This window comes from Acartia tonsa, chromosome 3, assembly GCF_053477335.1.
Source record: "Acartia tonsa isolate MP-2025a chromosome 3, ASM5347733v1, whole genome shotgun sequence".
NCBI classification, from domain to species: Eukaryota; Metazoa; Arthropoda; class Copepoda; order Calanoida; family Acartiidae; genus Acartia; species Acartia tonsa.
Genome location: NC_137262.1, coordinates 52,165,953 through 52,183,896, shown reverse-complemented (window position 1 = coordinate 52,183,896; position 17,944 = coordinate 52,165,953). Strand labels below are relative to the sequence as shown.

Here is a 17,944-nt window from a genome sequence, read left to right as displayed (position 1 = left end):
GGAAGGAGGTTGCATAGGACAGTTGCAATGGGGAGATACAGTTATTTAACCCTTTCTTCCTCTAGTTTTTTACTCTAATAGATAAAGTATAAAGATTGTGTCAGTTCCTTTAATAACAACCACATAGTTATTTAATTTTATTATTTTAATCAGTTAATAGACAACAGATTTTTCATAGAAAAATTGACAAAAGGACAATCCCTTATTATAAAGAAGTTGTGATACTTGAACTGATATGGAACTAAATATTCCACTCAAATTTACAACTAGAACTTTTCTTTAACTTGAAGCAACAAAAATTGTAAAATTTGGTCAAAATTAATTGATCTTGTCCTTGTATTATATAACTTGTTAGTTTGAATGCAAGTTAATGTAAACTAAATGCACATTTACGTGGTATAATTCTAATATAAATACAATATACAACAATATTGGAATATTATTTAGCTAAAAGGTTTAAATCTAAAAATAAAATTTTCTATTACTAAAAATTGGATGATCACAATAGCTACATTTAATTAGATAAACAATTCTTATTCAAAGAATGCAATAAGACAAGGATTACAACATGCATAAAAGCTCAAAATGAGAAGGACAAATCATCATTAACAAAACAGATTGTATTATGTTATAGCAAATCATCTTACAAAAAGTTGTTCCCAAAGATTTAAAACAAAAAATATCAAAAATAGAATATGTAGAAAAGCTTCTATTTTGAAAAAGATATTAAGATAGTATTTCAATGCACTGCTGGAACCAATTAAGCTAGTTTTTTTTTAATGATTTTCAAGAAAATCTTAATTTTAAATTATAATTGTTTCTATTAATATTTCTCTGTTTGTTTTACTACAATAAAAACTCAGCAAGACAAATTATAATTTATGTGAAGGTGTCCACTGGGAGTTTAAATATTTATATCCAATGCAGGGATATAGATAAAAGGGGTCATTCACAAATATATTAAACTTTGCGTGTATCATATGATCTGTGACAAATCCACAACTTGAAATTGAATGAATTTTTTTGGCTATACTCAAAAAAAGTTTTTTTTTGTGATAGGCGTTTTCTGAGATGGGCGTTTTTTGAGATGACCCATTTTAATTTGTAATTGAATATTGTTTTGTATTAATGATAATTATTAATAGTTTATGTAATAAACAAGACATAATCACTAATTTAGAATAAAGGTGTGAAATATTGGGAAAATTAGAAGGGTTACATCAGTGAGAGAGCTAAAACATGTTGTATATAAAAAAATAGATTAAAAACTGATTAGGATGACACACTATAGTTTTTTTGAGTAGATTAGACAAATATTTCTTTTCTTTGATATTACTCTGTCCCTGAAAGTTTGCATGAAAAAAGATAAAACTAAAATAAATTCCATTATTTTCACAAAGAATATTTATGTAAACACAACATTACCAGTATGTGAAGAAGGGGGGAGGGGAGGGAGGGGAGAGTGAAAAATTATAGAATAAAGGGGTATCTCATATAATAGATCAAATAGACTTAGAGTAACCAATAACATGTAAATTTATTAATGACCTTTTGTGAACTTCACACCTTTAGATAATTAAGATAAGGATTTAAAAAAATTTTGTGCGGTTCTTCTCAACAAAGTGTCTAGTCGAACACATAAATCCCCCTCCCCTCTTTATATTTTCATGTGTTTTATTTACTTTAGATTGTATTATAGGGGGGACATTTTTAAAATTCAAATCTATTTTAAAAATGGGAGAAAGAAAGAAGGTTCTTTACTCGGCAAGCACTTTAAGGGAAAGCACTCATCATTAACTATCTTAATTGTTATTTTGAATTTAACAAAACATTTGATAAATATAGATATGAGGGGCCAGTAGTACCAGCAATAAAAATGGTAGGCAAATGGGAAAAAATCAATCAATTCCTAATTAATAATTTCTCCTTCAGGACCCTAAGTAATGAAAATTGAAAAAAAATTGGAAAAAAGTAGAAATTCTTTTTCTAATCTTTGCCAGTCTTGTTTTACTATTTGTCACCACTCTATTGTCGCGAGAAAATAATATTTTCCAAACCATATAACACATTTTTATTTAAAAATATTATTTATCATGTTTTCATGTCAAAATAAATTTAAATATTTGGAAAAAATTCTAAAAATATTTTAAATAAATTGCTCCTTTAAATATTAAAATTTTTGTCTCATATCTTATATTTAAAAGATTTAAAGTAAAGATATTTTAAATTTATTAAATACGTATCTTAATTGTTAACAAATATTTTTAAAAATAATGTTTCAAAGCATCATAGAAAAAGATATAAAATGGGGTATAGTACCTTTCGTGGCAATGCCTCCAAAGGGGCGTTTCGTCGTATTTTCACAGTAGCTTTTCTCCTATTTCTAGCCCCTGCGAGGTAATTACCTAACCCAATTTAACCTAACCTAACCTAAAATAACCTAAACCTAATAACCTATCAGAAACTAATGTGAAAATACGACGAAACGTCCCTTGAGAGACGTTGCCACGAAAGGGACTATACCCATAAAATGTATAAACAATACTCATAGTGCAAATTTTAGATGCAAATAAATTGTTTTTCCATCTAGATAATAAAATTACAAATAAGCACAAAATGTTATCAATGTAAATAGAACCTTTTATATCTTTTTTTCCACGAAAAAATCAGTGAATGAAGTCTTTAATAGAAATATTTTGACTAATAAACTAAATAGGGTTCTGTGACTGTTGATTGTTGTACGTACGTGTGTGTTTCTTTATGTGTGCAAGTCGGAGCTTTTGTTTTTTGTTAAAGAGCCTGATCAGTGTTCTTTTTTGCGCAACCAATAAAAGGACAAGCGGTCATAATTCAGGAATCTAAAGGGATCCGACAAATTGATTTACATCCCAATGAATAATTAACTCTTCTGTAATTAACATTTTGGACACTCATAATAAACCAACCAATCAAAATTTATAAAAGTCCCCAAAGTTGTTAAGCTAAATAATAAGAAAACTTTATATTATATTTTTTGGGGGGCAGCTGTATTAAATAGCCCAATGTCCCCTCCCTCCCTGGAATTACTGGTTTTAGACTGCAACTTTCATCAACTAAGAGAATATTTAAAATATGTATATTTTTGGTTTTCTTGAAAAACATTTAAAATAGTTGAACACAATTAAAATACTTGACCTAGATTTGAAACAAAAGTTTCCTTAAACCATCTTTTAGGTGCATTTGCACTTCAGTCAATATTAGCACAATGAGTTTGACAATTAAAATTGAATTCTATATTAATATTTTAAAAAATCCTTTTTATATTTTAATACTTTTCTTTTGTTAAGTTATACTTATCTTAACTTAGATAAACCTGAAGATTCAAGTCAACTAACTAAAATTATTTTGACTATTTCATGTAAATATTTGATAAAATTTAAATTTTTTCATCTAAAATTTGTTTTCTAATTATTCCTCTGCTATTTACAACATGAATACCATTTCTTGAAAATAAGAAAACATTTAAAGAATTTATCAATCCTATTTTATAAAGTAGTAAGGCTTTTTTGTCTGTAGCTGAAGGGATCGATAACCACTGAACCGATTGAGTTCTTCATTTTATGGATGCCTTTTATAGGTCCCAGGATAGATTTTGACTCTTTTGAATACAAAGCTTCTAGATGCCAAGAGCGCATCCGCTAGTTAACTTAAAGAGCAAGTTTTGAAGAACACTTTCTAAATGCTTGGGTTAGACCTTGGCTTAATTTCATAAATGCTGCTCTCTCGATTAATTTTAATGTAACTGTCCCGAACCAACTTAATTCATAAAGTCTTTTTGGAGTAACTACTCTATAACTCATACCTCTCTAAATGAAAGTTCCTTTTTACCGAACATAAAAAGTGTAGCTAGTCTTTCCTTTGTATTTTTTTGGACGAACCCCAAACTGTCCCACTTTGAGAAAGATGATTCCAGTGACGTCATATACGTTTCGGGAAAGAAAAAGGGAAGGGGGGAAGAAAATCTCTTCAAAAGAGATGGGAGAAAAGGGAAAAGATTTTCTTCCCCCCTTCCCTAAACGTATATGACGTCACTGGAATCGTCTTTCTCAAAGTGGGACAGTTTGGGGTTCGTCATTTTTTTTGTCTTAGGGGAGAGTTGTCTCTTGCCCTGTCCTGACGAACGAACATTCTATTTATATAAAAAAAATGATTTTACCTTAAAAGAAATACATTGCTTGATTACTATTGTGAAACATATAGCACAGTACATCACCAAACAAATCTAAAATAGTTGAATTATTAGATAGTAAGATAGATAAATAGTTTATTTTGATCATCTGAGGAATGTAAATACCTGAACATGAAACAATTTGTAATACAAAATATACTTGTGAGTTTGTAATTAAAAAGATGGTTAATTAGATAGATATTTACGCAGGAGAAAGGTTGACTATTAAAACAGATTAATATTAAAAATTAAATGTTTAAAAGGGTTAATCTTAGATTTAACCAAGGCTTTTGTTTCAATCTCAAATTAATGAATTTGGTAGAATAAATGTTATGATTATTAAGAAAAAATTAATAAAATTTTACATTACATAGTTTAAGATAATATAATAAAAGAATAATTTTCACAAATTGAATTTTATGTTTTATGGTTTTATTGGAACATTCATTTATTTTCTATTGCACTGTCCCTGAACCCTTTGCAGTACAGAGAAATCCTTAATTAAAACAATTGCACAATTTCATATTTGAATTAACTTTTCTTGAAATCTTAAATCTAATTGAAACCCAGTGTTTATATTTCAAATTAATGAATGTCTTCATATAATCTACAGTTTAACTTTAAACGGTTTAACTGAATCTTGCGACCCCTGTGGCGTTTTAAAGTAATGAATTGTGGCGTTAAATAGCAGAAAACCAACTCAAGGCCTTGAAAAAAATTTTATAACTTAAAAAATAACATTACGATTGACTGAATATGTAACGTAAATTTTTGTTATCTGATTAAAGCCGCTAAAGTCAAGAAGTGAAATCGGAAAAATAATGAACAGGAAAAAATATAAAACTCTCCCTAACTTTAATATTTGCTATTAATGCTTTAAGAAATGACATTTTCTAATATATAGATATAAATTTTGCTAAATTTACTCTAAAATTGAAATTTTGAGAAATATTTGATGTAAATGGATATTTATTGACTGGATGTCTTTCAAACAAAATAAATCTGTTTCTGGATGCCAAGTTGAAAGTCAGGGTGTTTCTACATTCTAGCACATAAATCTAAGAAAATAATAATAAAAATCTATTTAAAAAATTAACTAAAAGGACCAAGGAAGCAAAATTTGACCAGTATGGTGTTATAACTGGTTTTCTTAGAAGGAAAATATACACTTATTTTTAGCTATATCAGTGGATGATGTGATAAGATTGACCTTCAATGCCTTACCTGCCCTCCATTAAATTTTCCCTAAGGAAACCCTGTTTTAAATACTCAAGGGAAATAATATATTTGCCATTTTCTTTTTAAAAAATATCTGTTCTGCATGTCAATGTACGATATTGTTCATACATTATAATAAATATAGAAATAATTGTAAATTCATGAAGTACTTAACTGCTGGAAAAATTTAAAAAATATTTACAACAAACAAATTTGAACACTTTTGAAAGATATTCTGACACCCATCCCAGCAGGAAGATGAAAGGTGAGAAAGAAAAGTGTATATTAGGTTCCATTAATCTTTGTAACCTGACAAACCTACCCACGGAGAGAAAAGAAGAATTTCAATATTATACACTAACTTTTTTTTATCTAAGATAAACTTTTGTATTAGTTTTAATGAAACTAAGCTATACACTTAATCATTTAAGATGATAAAATAAACTCAGGCAAGAACTTTTAAGGGGAAGGTTTATAGGGTTATACATACCCTAAAACTAATTTGGGAGTTCACACTAAAAAAGTACACCCCTTAGTCAAAAAAAAAAATTTCCATTTTTTTGGTTTCCGCCAAGGTTTAAAACCCTTAACTATTACAAATAAGGTGATTTAAAGACATTTCATGTATTAAAATTTGGGGTTAACCAACTTCCTCCCATCTCCCTCTTTAAAAAGACGGACAATGGTGAAAAATGATACCTTGAAAGTAAAAAATTTTGGTTTTATTATTATTGGTTTTTAGACCGACGAACCACATAAATATTAAGAGATGCTGTGAGTATTGGTGCAAAAAATATGACGTAACAAAAAAAATAGCCAATGAGAGGCCACTATAAATTTTACCATTGGTCAATAACGGCCTCTCATTGGCTAATTTTTTTTGTTACGTCATATTTTTTGCACCAATACTCACAGCATCATATTAAGAATGCTTACTGAAAAAAGTTAATATAAACAAAAAAAGAGCATCCAATAAATTCACGTTTCCTCAATCCCGTTATTAACACTCGGACGAACGCAAGGACATTCAGAATGGTAGAGTAGCTTCGCCACTAACAGTGCTTACCATAATTCCGACGGGCAATGCCCATTCATCGTCCGACTTCGCCCCATCTGGAGAATTAAAATTTGGTTCGTCTAGCAACCTAAACAAATACATATAGATGAATGATCAAGTAGCGAATTTCATCTTGTAAAATTTGAAAGTAATGCGTTAAAAAACTGAAAAATGAAAAACTGAAATGAACTGTAAAATACACGCATAGTTTATGACCGTGTAATCCTTTTCGTTAAATCAGAAACTTCGGATACATATATTGAATTTTGATTGGTTAGTTCCATACTATATAGTAGTGTTCAAACTTAAAAATAATTTCAATCTACAGAAGATCACTGATAATTAAACACATATGATCATAATTTATAATTCATCTACCATTTCAATATTATTTTAACATTAAGCAATGTTAAATGAAAATATAACCAATCATGTTATTCTAATAATGAAATTTTGACCATAAAAAAATCTGTTGATATTGAACGACTGCATCGTTGTTATTTAATGTTACCTTGACATCTGCAAAACATTTGATACCATTAATTAAAACGAGACAAAAATTTCAAGCGACATTGCCTCAGTATGAAAACATCATAGGTAATGAAGCACAAAATGATTATGGATGTACGGACAAAGTGATTTAAAGAGTTGTAGTAGTTTAGTTGGCAAAAATAATAAGTATTTTTACATAAAAACCCACGTAACATTTCAGATATGTCTTACATATGTTTTAATATTTATCTTTTGTAGTATTACTGCTAGAGCAATGGAATAAATAATATTCTTAAGACTCATTGGTATAGGGTAGCTTCACAAAAAAATCAATCTTAAATAGCAGCCGAAAAATCATATTTCCCCAATCGCGTTACGGGCTGACTGACGGGCGCACATACAAAGTTAATTATAGAGTAGCTTCGCTACTAAACAGAGAAGGGTAAAAGAAACAAAACTGAAAACTTTATTTTCAAATACTTTGTTTATCTTTACACTAAAAATTCTTCAATAAAATATTCTTTTTGAAAAACCCCAAAACTTGACTGAGAGTAACTTCCTACAAGTAAATACAAACATTAGTTGTAGACTACTTAAAATTTGTGTTTACAAATCCGGGGATTAAAATCTATTTTCATTCTAAACTTCTAACATTTCATTACTAGACAAGTTTAAAATGTTACTTCTCAATGTTAAAGATTTCTTTTTCTTTTAAATGTATTTTAAATATCAAGAAAATTATTTCTTTTTAGGATGGCAGCTTTTACATAACTTGGGTAAAACTGGTCTTCAGTAACTTAGCACAATGATTGTATCATCCTTGTTAATAAAAGGATTTGAAAATAAACAAAGTTCTTTTAGGTGTTCTATTCCCACAACTGTTTAGGAGGTGCAAATAAATTTAATAAATATGTATGAATAAAAAGTCAATTTTAAGAAAAAAAACAAATATATTTTTTTTACTCTTTTTTCTCAGAATGTATATCATTATTTTTTTTTAATATTGTAATTTAATATTCCTCTTTATACGTATAAAGAAAAAGTATAAAACATTCATAAATATTTTGAAATATTTACTACTTTTGAATGTTCAACTTTTCGCCCTTTGAATATTGTAGCTCCTATAGAAGTCATTGTTTAATGAGAAAATCCTATCATATACATAAGTACTTTTTTGTCTGAGGTCTAAATTTCAATAACTACTGAACCGATAAAGCTCTTCTTTTTCCCAGTGCGGTTTTATGCTATTTTTTAAAATCCTTCTTACACTTTTGAATACAGAGCCCTAGATAATAGGGGCGCACCCGCTAGAATGGAATAAAGAGTTTGTATAAGTTGCGTGAACAGATATTTGTCAGATGACGTGAGGGGTTATAAAAACGGGAAGGTGTCCTTTCTAATTTTGGTAATCAGGGGGGTGTTGCATAACACCCTATCACGTACTCCCCTGGTTGTAATGTTAGACTTAAGGTAGTGCAACATTGCTGAAGAATATAATTATTTAAATCTTATTTTTCTAAATTGGGGCCATTTTTTGTCATCCTTGTTTTGAAGTTGTAAACGCTCATACAAGTCTCTCATAAACAATTCATAACAATATTCATACAAAGGATGAAAAAACAAATAGTTAAAGCTCAAATATAATTATATATAGATCTAATGTGTATGCCCACTAGATCTTTTCATGAAAATACCCTTTTTCGAATTTCAATCTTCTGCTAACCTAAAAAGTTACTTTAGGGGCCTAGAAATATATGTACAAAATTATAGCTCTCTATCTCTACTGGCGACCTAGCGCCAGGCATGTAAAATATCAACAGATAACGGTAGCACGGCGGTTTTAACAATATCTCAGTAATGTGCAGGTTTTCAGCTCTTCTGCATATTTCAATTTAAACACATAAGGCCAAAGATATTTTATCCAAAAAATCTTTTATCAAAGTCTACTCTAGACCTAGCGCCAGTCAGTTTTCTAAAATCATGCATTTTATACCTGTGAAAAATGAAATCGCCAGCGCTAGGTGTAGAGTAGACTTTGACAAAAGATTTTTGGGATATCATATCTTAGGCCTTATGTGTTTAAGTTGAAATATGCAGAACACCTAAATTCACCTTCCAAGCCATTCTCTAAGCATTTTAATTTTTTTTTAGAAATAACGGGATTTCAAAACTGCCTTTTGAAAAGGCCTAAAAAATATCTTTTTTTGTCCCTTTTTTCACTGTATATAGTTACAACTTATTAAGATATTATTCTCAGTTAAAAAAAAATTGGCGCTTCCAGCACCAAAACCGGCAAAAACAGGCAGTTAAACTTCTGAACCCCTACTTAACCCCCTGACAGACCCCCCCCTCTATCTCGGCTCCTGTTACAGATAGAGACGTAAAACTTTTTACTGGTTGTTCATGTGTATTTTTAGAGAATTGCTTTTTCTAGTCATAGCGGTCAGACCGCTCCTTATCTGCTTTTTAGCGTCCAGCCGCTAAATATTAAAACAGCTGTAGAGCGGCCAATTTTAAAGCTAAGAAAACCAAATTTTATGACAAACTATTATTTTTTATAATAAAAAAATACCTTTTTTGACCATCGCCGAAAAACAACAAATAACGGAAACCGCCAATTTTGGCGGTAAAACGGCCAATTTTAAAGCTAAGAAAACCAAATTTTATGACAAACTATTATTTTTTAGTGGCCAATTTTAAAGCTAAGAAACCCAAATTTTATGACAAACTATTATTTTTTAAAATAAAAAATACCTTTTTTGACCATCGCCGAAAAACGACAAATAACGGAAACTGCCTATTTTGGCGGTAAAACGGCGGTTGGCGGCGCTAAATAATATTTTTATCTGTTTATAGTTACAACTTATTAAGATATTATTCTCAGTTTTAAAAAATTGGTGCTTCCAGCACCCAAACCGGCAAAAACAGGCAGTTAAACTTCTGTATCCCTACTTAACCCCATATCAGACCCCCCTCTATCTCGGCTCCTGTTACAGATAGAGACGTAAAACTTTTTTCTGTTGGTTCATGTGTATTTTTAGAGAAATTTACTTTTTCTAGTCATAGCGGTCAGACTGCTCCTTATCCGCATTTTAGCAGCCAGCCGCTAAATATTAAAAAAGCTGTAGAGCGGCCAATTTTAAAGCTAAGAAAACCAAATTTTATGACGAGCAATTATTTTTCATAACAAAAAAAATGCTTTTTCTGACCATCGCCAAAAAACGATAAGTAACGGAAACCGCCAATTTCGGCGGTAAAATGGCGATTGGCGGCGCCAATTAATATTTTTAGCTGTTTATGATCACAATAAAAGACTACATACAAAAATTGGCTGATTAAGGTCTGGAAAGGGTCAAGACAGTTAATTGTTTAAACTAATGTAATAGATTTTTATTTTAGTCAGATGCCAGACGCAGACAATTTAAAAAAAATAACATTTAGAAATATTATCAATTTGTCTACAAAGGGTTAACAACAAAATCAAAATATACAAATCTAATTATTAAAAACATCAAGATGATCTTCTCTATAAATTTTATTTGTAAAGCATTAATATTTTTAACAAATAATATGACAATGATGACAACATTAATAAGTGATTAAATACAGACAAAAAATAGGATGACAACATCCATAAAGACAAAGCTCTAAGATCAGAAGTAAGGACAACTCTCTTGTAATTACTTTTGTAATATTTAATCAACCTTAGTAAAAAATAAGATGAAAATTAGGTGTTCAGGTATGATCCAGCAGGATATAATCCTCCTAGTCTTTAAATAACTTTGAATGACTCCAGTGTATTTATTTTTTTACTCATAGACTTAAAATTGTAAAATTAAGCTTATCTTACATGCCTACATGACATATTAAATTTTTTTTTTAAATCAGCTGTTGTTTCCAGCTGACCGCAGCCAGTGGCGGCAGTCCATGTAAGCTTCAAATCAATTAAATTTTTTAAAAAGTATATATTAATTCTTGAGTAATAATAAACTTCCGTGAATAGTAAGGCCATGACCGTTTGGCCACTCCTTGACCGATTTGTAACTGATTTTTTATTTCCTACCTGTAGTTTTGCCGTTTTTAAGCTGCCAGTAGCGGAATTCTAAAACAGCTCTAGACCAGCCAATTTTTGTATGTAGTCTTTATTGTGATCATAAACAGATAAAACTAGCTCCGCCAACCGCCGTTTTACCACCGAAATTGGCGGTTTCCGATATTTGTTGTTTTTTTTGTTATGAAAAATAATTGCTCGTCATAAAATTTGGTTTTCCTAGCTTTAAAATTGGCCACTCTACAGCTTTTTTAATATTTAGCAGCTGGCTGCTAAAAAGCGGATAAGGAGCAGTCTGACCGCTATGACTAGAAAAAGTAATTTTCTCTTAAAATACACATGAACCAACAGAAAAAAGTTTTACGTCTCTATCTGTAACAGGAGCCGAGATAGAGGGGGGTCTGTTATGGGGTTATGTAGGGATACAGAAGTTTAACTGCCTGTTTTTGCCGGTTTGGGTGCTGGAAGCGCCAATTTTTTTTTTAACTGAGAATAATATCTTAATTAGTTGTAACTATAAACAGATAAAAATATTATTTAGCGCCGCCAACTGCCGTCTTACCGCCTAAATTGGCGGTTTCCGTTATTTGTCGTTTTTTGGCAATGATCAGAAAAGGTATTTTTTTATTATAAAAAATAATAGTTTGTCATAAAATTTGGTTTTCTTAGCTTTAAAATTGGCCGTTTTACCGCCAAAATTGGCGGTTTCCGTTATTTGTCGTTTTTCGGCGATGGTCAAAAAAGGTATTTTTTTATTATAAAAAATAATAATTTGTCATAAAATTTGGTTTTCTTAGCTTTAAAATTTGCCGCTCTACAGCTGTTTTAATATTTAGCGGCTGGACGCTAAAAAGCAGATAAGGAGCGGTCTGACCGCTATGACTAGAAAAAGCAATTCTCTAAAAATACACATGAACAACCAGAAAAAAGTTTTACGTCTCTATCTGTAACAGGAGCCGAGATAGGGGGGTCTGTCAGGGGGTTAAGTAGGGGTTCAGAAGTTTAACTGCCTGTTTTTGCCGGTTTTGGTGCTGGAAGCGCCAATTTTTTTTTAACTGAGAATAATATCTTAATAAGTTGTAACTATATACAGTGAAAAAAGGGACAAAAAAAGATATTTTTTAGGCCTTTTCAAAAGGCAGTTTTGAAATCCCGTTATTTCTAAAAAAAAATTAAAATGCTTAGAGAATGGCTTGGAAGGTGAATTTAGGTGTTCTGCATATTTCAACTTAAACACATAAGGCCTAAGATATGATATCCCAAAAATCTTTTGTCAAAGTCTACTCTACACCTAGCGCTGGCGATTTCATTTTTCACAGGTATAAAATGCATGATTTTAGAAAACTGACTGGCGCTAGGTCTAGAGTAGACTTTGACAAAAGATTTTTTGGATATAATATCTTTGGCCTTATGTGTTTAAATTGAAATATGCAGAAGAGCTGAAAACCTGCACATTACTGAGATATTGTTAAAACCGCCGTGCTACCGTTATCTGTTGATATTTTACATGCCTGGCGCCAGGTCGCCAGTAGAGATAGAGAGCTATAATTTTGTACATATATTTCTAGGCCCCTAAAGTAACTTTTTAGGTTAGCAGAAGATTGAAATTCGAAAGTGGGTATTTTCATGAAAAGATCTAATGCCCACCCAAAGACGTCCAAGAAGTAGGGGTTTAAAATTAAATTGTTTAACCAGGCCACCTCCTCCCATTTTTATATAGATTTTCCCCTAAAAAATCTATCTTTAAAATCCACCCCCATTTTTTTGGCGCATTTTAGTTATCTTAGAAAACACAATATTAATAGAAATTTAAACTATGCTTCTTGTTAGAAAACGGGTTAGAATATAAAATTAATTTTGTGAAATAGATCCTGAAATATTCAAAATAAAGGTACTACTAATAAAATTAATTCTAATAAATAACATAGTATTAATATTTATAGTAATAGTAATACAAGCAACGCTTATCTTTAACTTACACTGTGTGTCCGTCCGATTGGCTTTTCTATCAGTCCGTCTTCACAACGCGGCGAGTATCTATTTCTAATACATTTATTGGTTTGGGAGAAAATGTGTTGAAAATCTTTAATATGAGAAATTTAATTCAAATTCCTTGGAATTAAACTTTACCCAAAAGTTTGGTCATAAAGGGCCAACAGTTCAACATTTTAGCAAAATCTTGAAAATTTGGGATAATTATCATCAGAAACATATTCACGGAGGGAGGAGACATTGGGCTGTTTATTACACTAGTCCCCAAGGTTTTATAATAAGGTTTTCTTTTTCGTTAGCTTTACATTATGGTTAATTTGTTGAACTTTTATTGGTTGGTTCTATAAGTTGATGTCCAAACGTTTCAACCACTTATTGTAATCTACAGAAAGTATATTTTGTGTATCAACATTGGGGATGTAAATAATTTTTCGGCCATTATCTCTTCCCTTCAGATCCCTCAATATATGATTGATTATTCCTTGATTATGTTATAATTATTTTATTTTAAAAATTCAATTAAACCTTCAAATGTGAAAAATAGTTTCAAATTTAGAACAGTTTTACATTTTAAGATTTTATCCCAAACTCTGTACAAAGATTACTTTTCACTTTTCAGGATTCAAAGGAGATGATAATTAGGATTAAAATTGATCTGTTATACTTAAGACGTTAAAAGATATTGTGCGCATTATTGTGATGCCTTGGCCAAAAACTGGGTTAATATCACCAAAAAAATTTTACTTTTAGAGTTGCCAAAATGAAAGCAGTGATACAATATAATATTTTCATAGTTTATGTTCTAATCCAGCGGATATTAATCGGTTTCAAAGCCATACTGGAAAAAACTGTTACAACTGACAAAATACGGATGCTATTCTAATGATTGTCATTGAAAGTTAAAACTTAAAATGTCATACGCATATTCTTTTAAAAGGGTCGTTTAACAATTTGAACATTAATCACGGGCATACGGGAGAGGTGTCCCCTATCTTCCATTCCACCATGATTGATCCCCCCCCCCCCACTGGCAAAAACCTGTACACGCTACTATATAAAAACTTTCTCGATTTCTCCCTATCCTTTACATTTCTGATATTATTGTTTCATTTAATTGTAAATCTTTGCTAGGAAAACTTTAGCAATTTTGAGAATTTTTATTATCAATTTTAGGAAAACTATTCCAACTTTTATTTTACAAATTATATGTACAATTTTTGTAGTTAAATATGGAAGTATTCCGATTGGATTAAGTAAACTTAGTGGCATTTAATAAAGGTGTTAATTGCTGACATATAATAGATAGGTCGAAGTTATTAAAACTTAATCATTCATAAGTTAAATAATCCTGGTTATAGCTTACATATTACCTATAAAACTCACAATGTAAAGTTATCATGAATATTGTCCTTCATTCCGTGTGTGCATTGATACCCCCCCCCCCTTATTTTTTAAATAAGGAGTGGATATTTTTTTTCAGCGTCTCATTACTGCGGGGGGCCCTAACCATGTTATGCTGCTCAATACCCAATATAACCTAACCTAACCTAAAGATACTTTGTATGAAAGCGCCATAAATATTTTTAAAATCATATTTTGTATAATATCATATTTGTCACATGTAAATGTCAAAATTTAATATTTTCATAACATTTTGATATGTATGTAAGCATTCATATAGTATCCAAAAATAAAGTTTTGTACAATTCTAAAATTATGCAAAAAATTATATATATATTGTTAAATACAAATATATTGTAATAGAAAGAAGCATTGGTAATCTATTTTTAATTAGAGTAAATTACTTACTTTTAAAAAATCATATTTTGTATGATATTATATTTGTTACTAGTGAATGTCAAAATTTCATATTTTCATAACATTTTGATGTAATGTAAGCAATTCTTAGCATCTACTCATAAGCTCTTTTTACCAAATTTTCAAAACATCCAACCGGGTTCAAATTTGAGGCTTCAGCGCGGCTGCCGAACCCTAGTTAACTGTAAGTATTCAAATAACATCCAAAATTAAAGATTTTATAAAATTATGCAAAAAATTACATATATATTATAGTAAAGACAAGTATTGGTAATTTTTTTATTTAACTATATTACTTGCAAATTTATTTTATAATTTCTTGTCTATATTAATATAAAAAAAATATATATGAAATATTAGTCTTATGCAAAACTAAATAACCTTAAAAAATAGGGATAAGACAATAAAGGATAAATTGATGTACACTGCAATTACTATGAGCAAAATAATCACTTTAGTAGATTAAAAATTACTGGTGGAAATATTTGGACATTGCTAGTTTTTCAACCTATTTAAAATTTAGTAAAAGTCCCAAAAGGTTTAAACCAATGAATGAAAGAACGTGTTGATAAAATTTCTGGGACCAGTATTAGAAAAATGTTTCTTGTTTTCAAATACAATTAAGTTTTGCACAGACTAGATAGTGCAAAATAAGTTACCTTACCCTCCATCTACAACCATATCAAAGATATATTTATTTAGTTTAACTTCACACAAAACAAATAAATAAAGTTTAAAGTTTATTTAATTAAACCAACAATGAAACCAGCTAATAGCACAATTGCAACTAGCTTGGTTTAAAAAGAGCAAAAATGTATTTTTAAGGCATTTTTATGAAATGGAATCCTAAATTTTCTTCAAAGAAAGCATTTTTAATAATGTTCATGTTAATAATACTCTAATCTAATTTTTTTATCATAAAAAGATTTTAATAAAGAAATGAAGAAGACAAAAAAGAATTAGTTCACATGATGATGTTTAAAATAACTACAAATGGCTTATTTATAATCAATTCAATATATTTAAAATTAAGTATTTTTTTCAATAGTTTCTAAATGTTCATTTAACTAATTAAGGGTCTGTGGACAAGTGCGTAGCATGAGTTTGGTCCCTGCCTTGGACAAGATGGCGAAGTCGCCCAAGTTCCTGAGGCCTGCTCTTTTCTGATTCTAACTAATTATATTGCTTATTTCTCCCGTGTTAAATGATGCTATGTTATTTTTCCCCTTTAATGTATAAACTCTTATCTATGTTTGGTATTTACTTTATAAGATTCTTTGGAAGATTTCCTCATACTGCAAGGGGTTCCCTAACACCCCCCAGCGAACCCAATAAAAATGCAGAAATAATAATAATCTTTTTTCCTTAATAGGCAGGGTTCTCAAGGGATAATTCTTACAATAACGTTTTCTTATTCTTTGGCTTAACAACCTTGTAGACTTTTTAAATTTATTGATTGTTTGATTCATTGAGTGAGTGTCCAAACGTTTCAAAACGACTAATTGTAATTTGCAGAAGAGGTAAATTTGTGTATCATCATTGGGGATGCACATCAATTTAGCGGGCATTAAGTTATCCTTTTAGATCCCTGGCTTCAGGCGGGCGGTCAGTTTCCATACATACCCCAGTTGTAGAGTAGATGTGCTTTTTAACGGATGTATTGGTAGAGAAATTAAATGCAAACCTTCCTGTAATATTATATGACAACATCTTCTAAATTTTTAATATCTTTAATTTCAAGACTTTCTTTTTCTCATGAAAATATTGGGGAAGTGATTATTTTTTTCCACTTTCAAAATAAAAGTAATCAAAGATTCTTTAGAACTGAAAATTGAATTCTATCAAAAGAGTTATTTCATTACATAGCATGATATAGTAGAGGCAGAGCAACTCTATGATTGAAGCAGCTTATAGTGCCTATAAATAAATGACGTCATACAAAACAAATGACCAACAATAGGTCATCATATACATCATGATTGACCAATCGTAAAATGTATACTGGCCTATTATCGGTCATTTGTATTGGAACGTAATTTTCTATATTCTCTATAAGCTGCTTCCTATGGTTGTCTGGGTGTTTTCTTCTTAAAAAGACACATAAATAAAGAAAAGGAACTTTTTTTGTATCAGTATAGTCTTAAAAGTTTAGAAGAAAGTGGTTATTATATTTTTTCATGTTCTACATTTATTGATTAAAATAAAAGACACACATGATTTTATTAAAACTTGAAAGGGACTATTTTCATATTTTGTATCATTGGATGTTGTTATTCTTGTTCAATTACATTTATATTAACTCTTCCTTTTACATTTTTAATGAAAATTCTATCATAAGATAATTGTTACAAATGTATTTACAAAATTTAATTTAGAATTAGATAAGTTTGCAAATCTTTTTGGGTCATCTTAAAAAAACGATACACATAAAATGATTCACTGTTAAATAAAGAATATCGATTCTGTGGGCTTTTTAAGTACAGACAAACAAACATCCTGTTACTTTTACATACGGATTAGCTCAGGTAAGAACTTTTTTCTGTTATCTAAGTAATCCTTTTTTCTTCTAAGTTTTTCCTTATACTGGGACAATTTGAGGTTTTGTTTTTTTACCTACACAAGGAGGGACGGGACATTGGACTGTTAATTACATTAGTTTCCAAAGTTAAAAATCATGTTTGCATATTTGTTTACTTTAAAACTTTTGGAACTTTCATTAAATTTTTGTTTGGTTGGTGTCCAAACGTTTCAACCAATAGTTTTTGTCTACATTAGGGATAACTTTATTTATCATCAATGGGTATGTACATAAATTTTTTGTCCCTTATTAAGGGAACATATAATTTAAAACATTGTAATAGGACTTTTTAATAAACATATAATCTAAAGAAATGAAGTGTCTTTTTATCATAATTCATTAAGAAATATAAGATATACTCGAAATGTAATATTAAATATTACTTATTGGATATCAAACAAGTTAATTTTATTCATAAAAATATATGTCAATAATATAAAAATTTCTAATTTAAAGCCAATTTTAAGAAGAAGCGAAGCAAAAAATATCAAAATAGTAAATCCAAACATTAAATTGATTTGATTTGTTATA

The 17,944-nt window shown here is 29.7% G+C and overlaps 1 long non-coding RNA gene across 1 annotated transcript in view; it reads right to left on the bottom strand.

The window, feature by feature from the left end:
• LOC145314559 (uncharacterized) overlaps positions 1-17,944 on the bottom strand; it is an 81,698-nt gene that overhangs the window by 15,433 nt on the left and 48,321 nt on the right. Inside the window, exons 2-3 of the long non-coding RNA XR_013877805.1 lie at positions 6,492-6,570; positions 4,196-4,261 (exon numbers count right to left, since the gene is read on the bottom strand). This is a non-coding gene — a long non-coding RNA (uncharacterized LOC145314559). The remainder of the gene's footprint in view (positions 1-4,195; positions 4,262-6,491; positions 6,571-17,944) is intronic.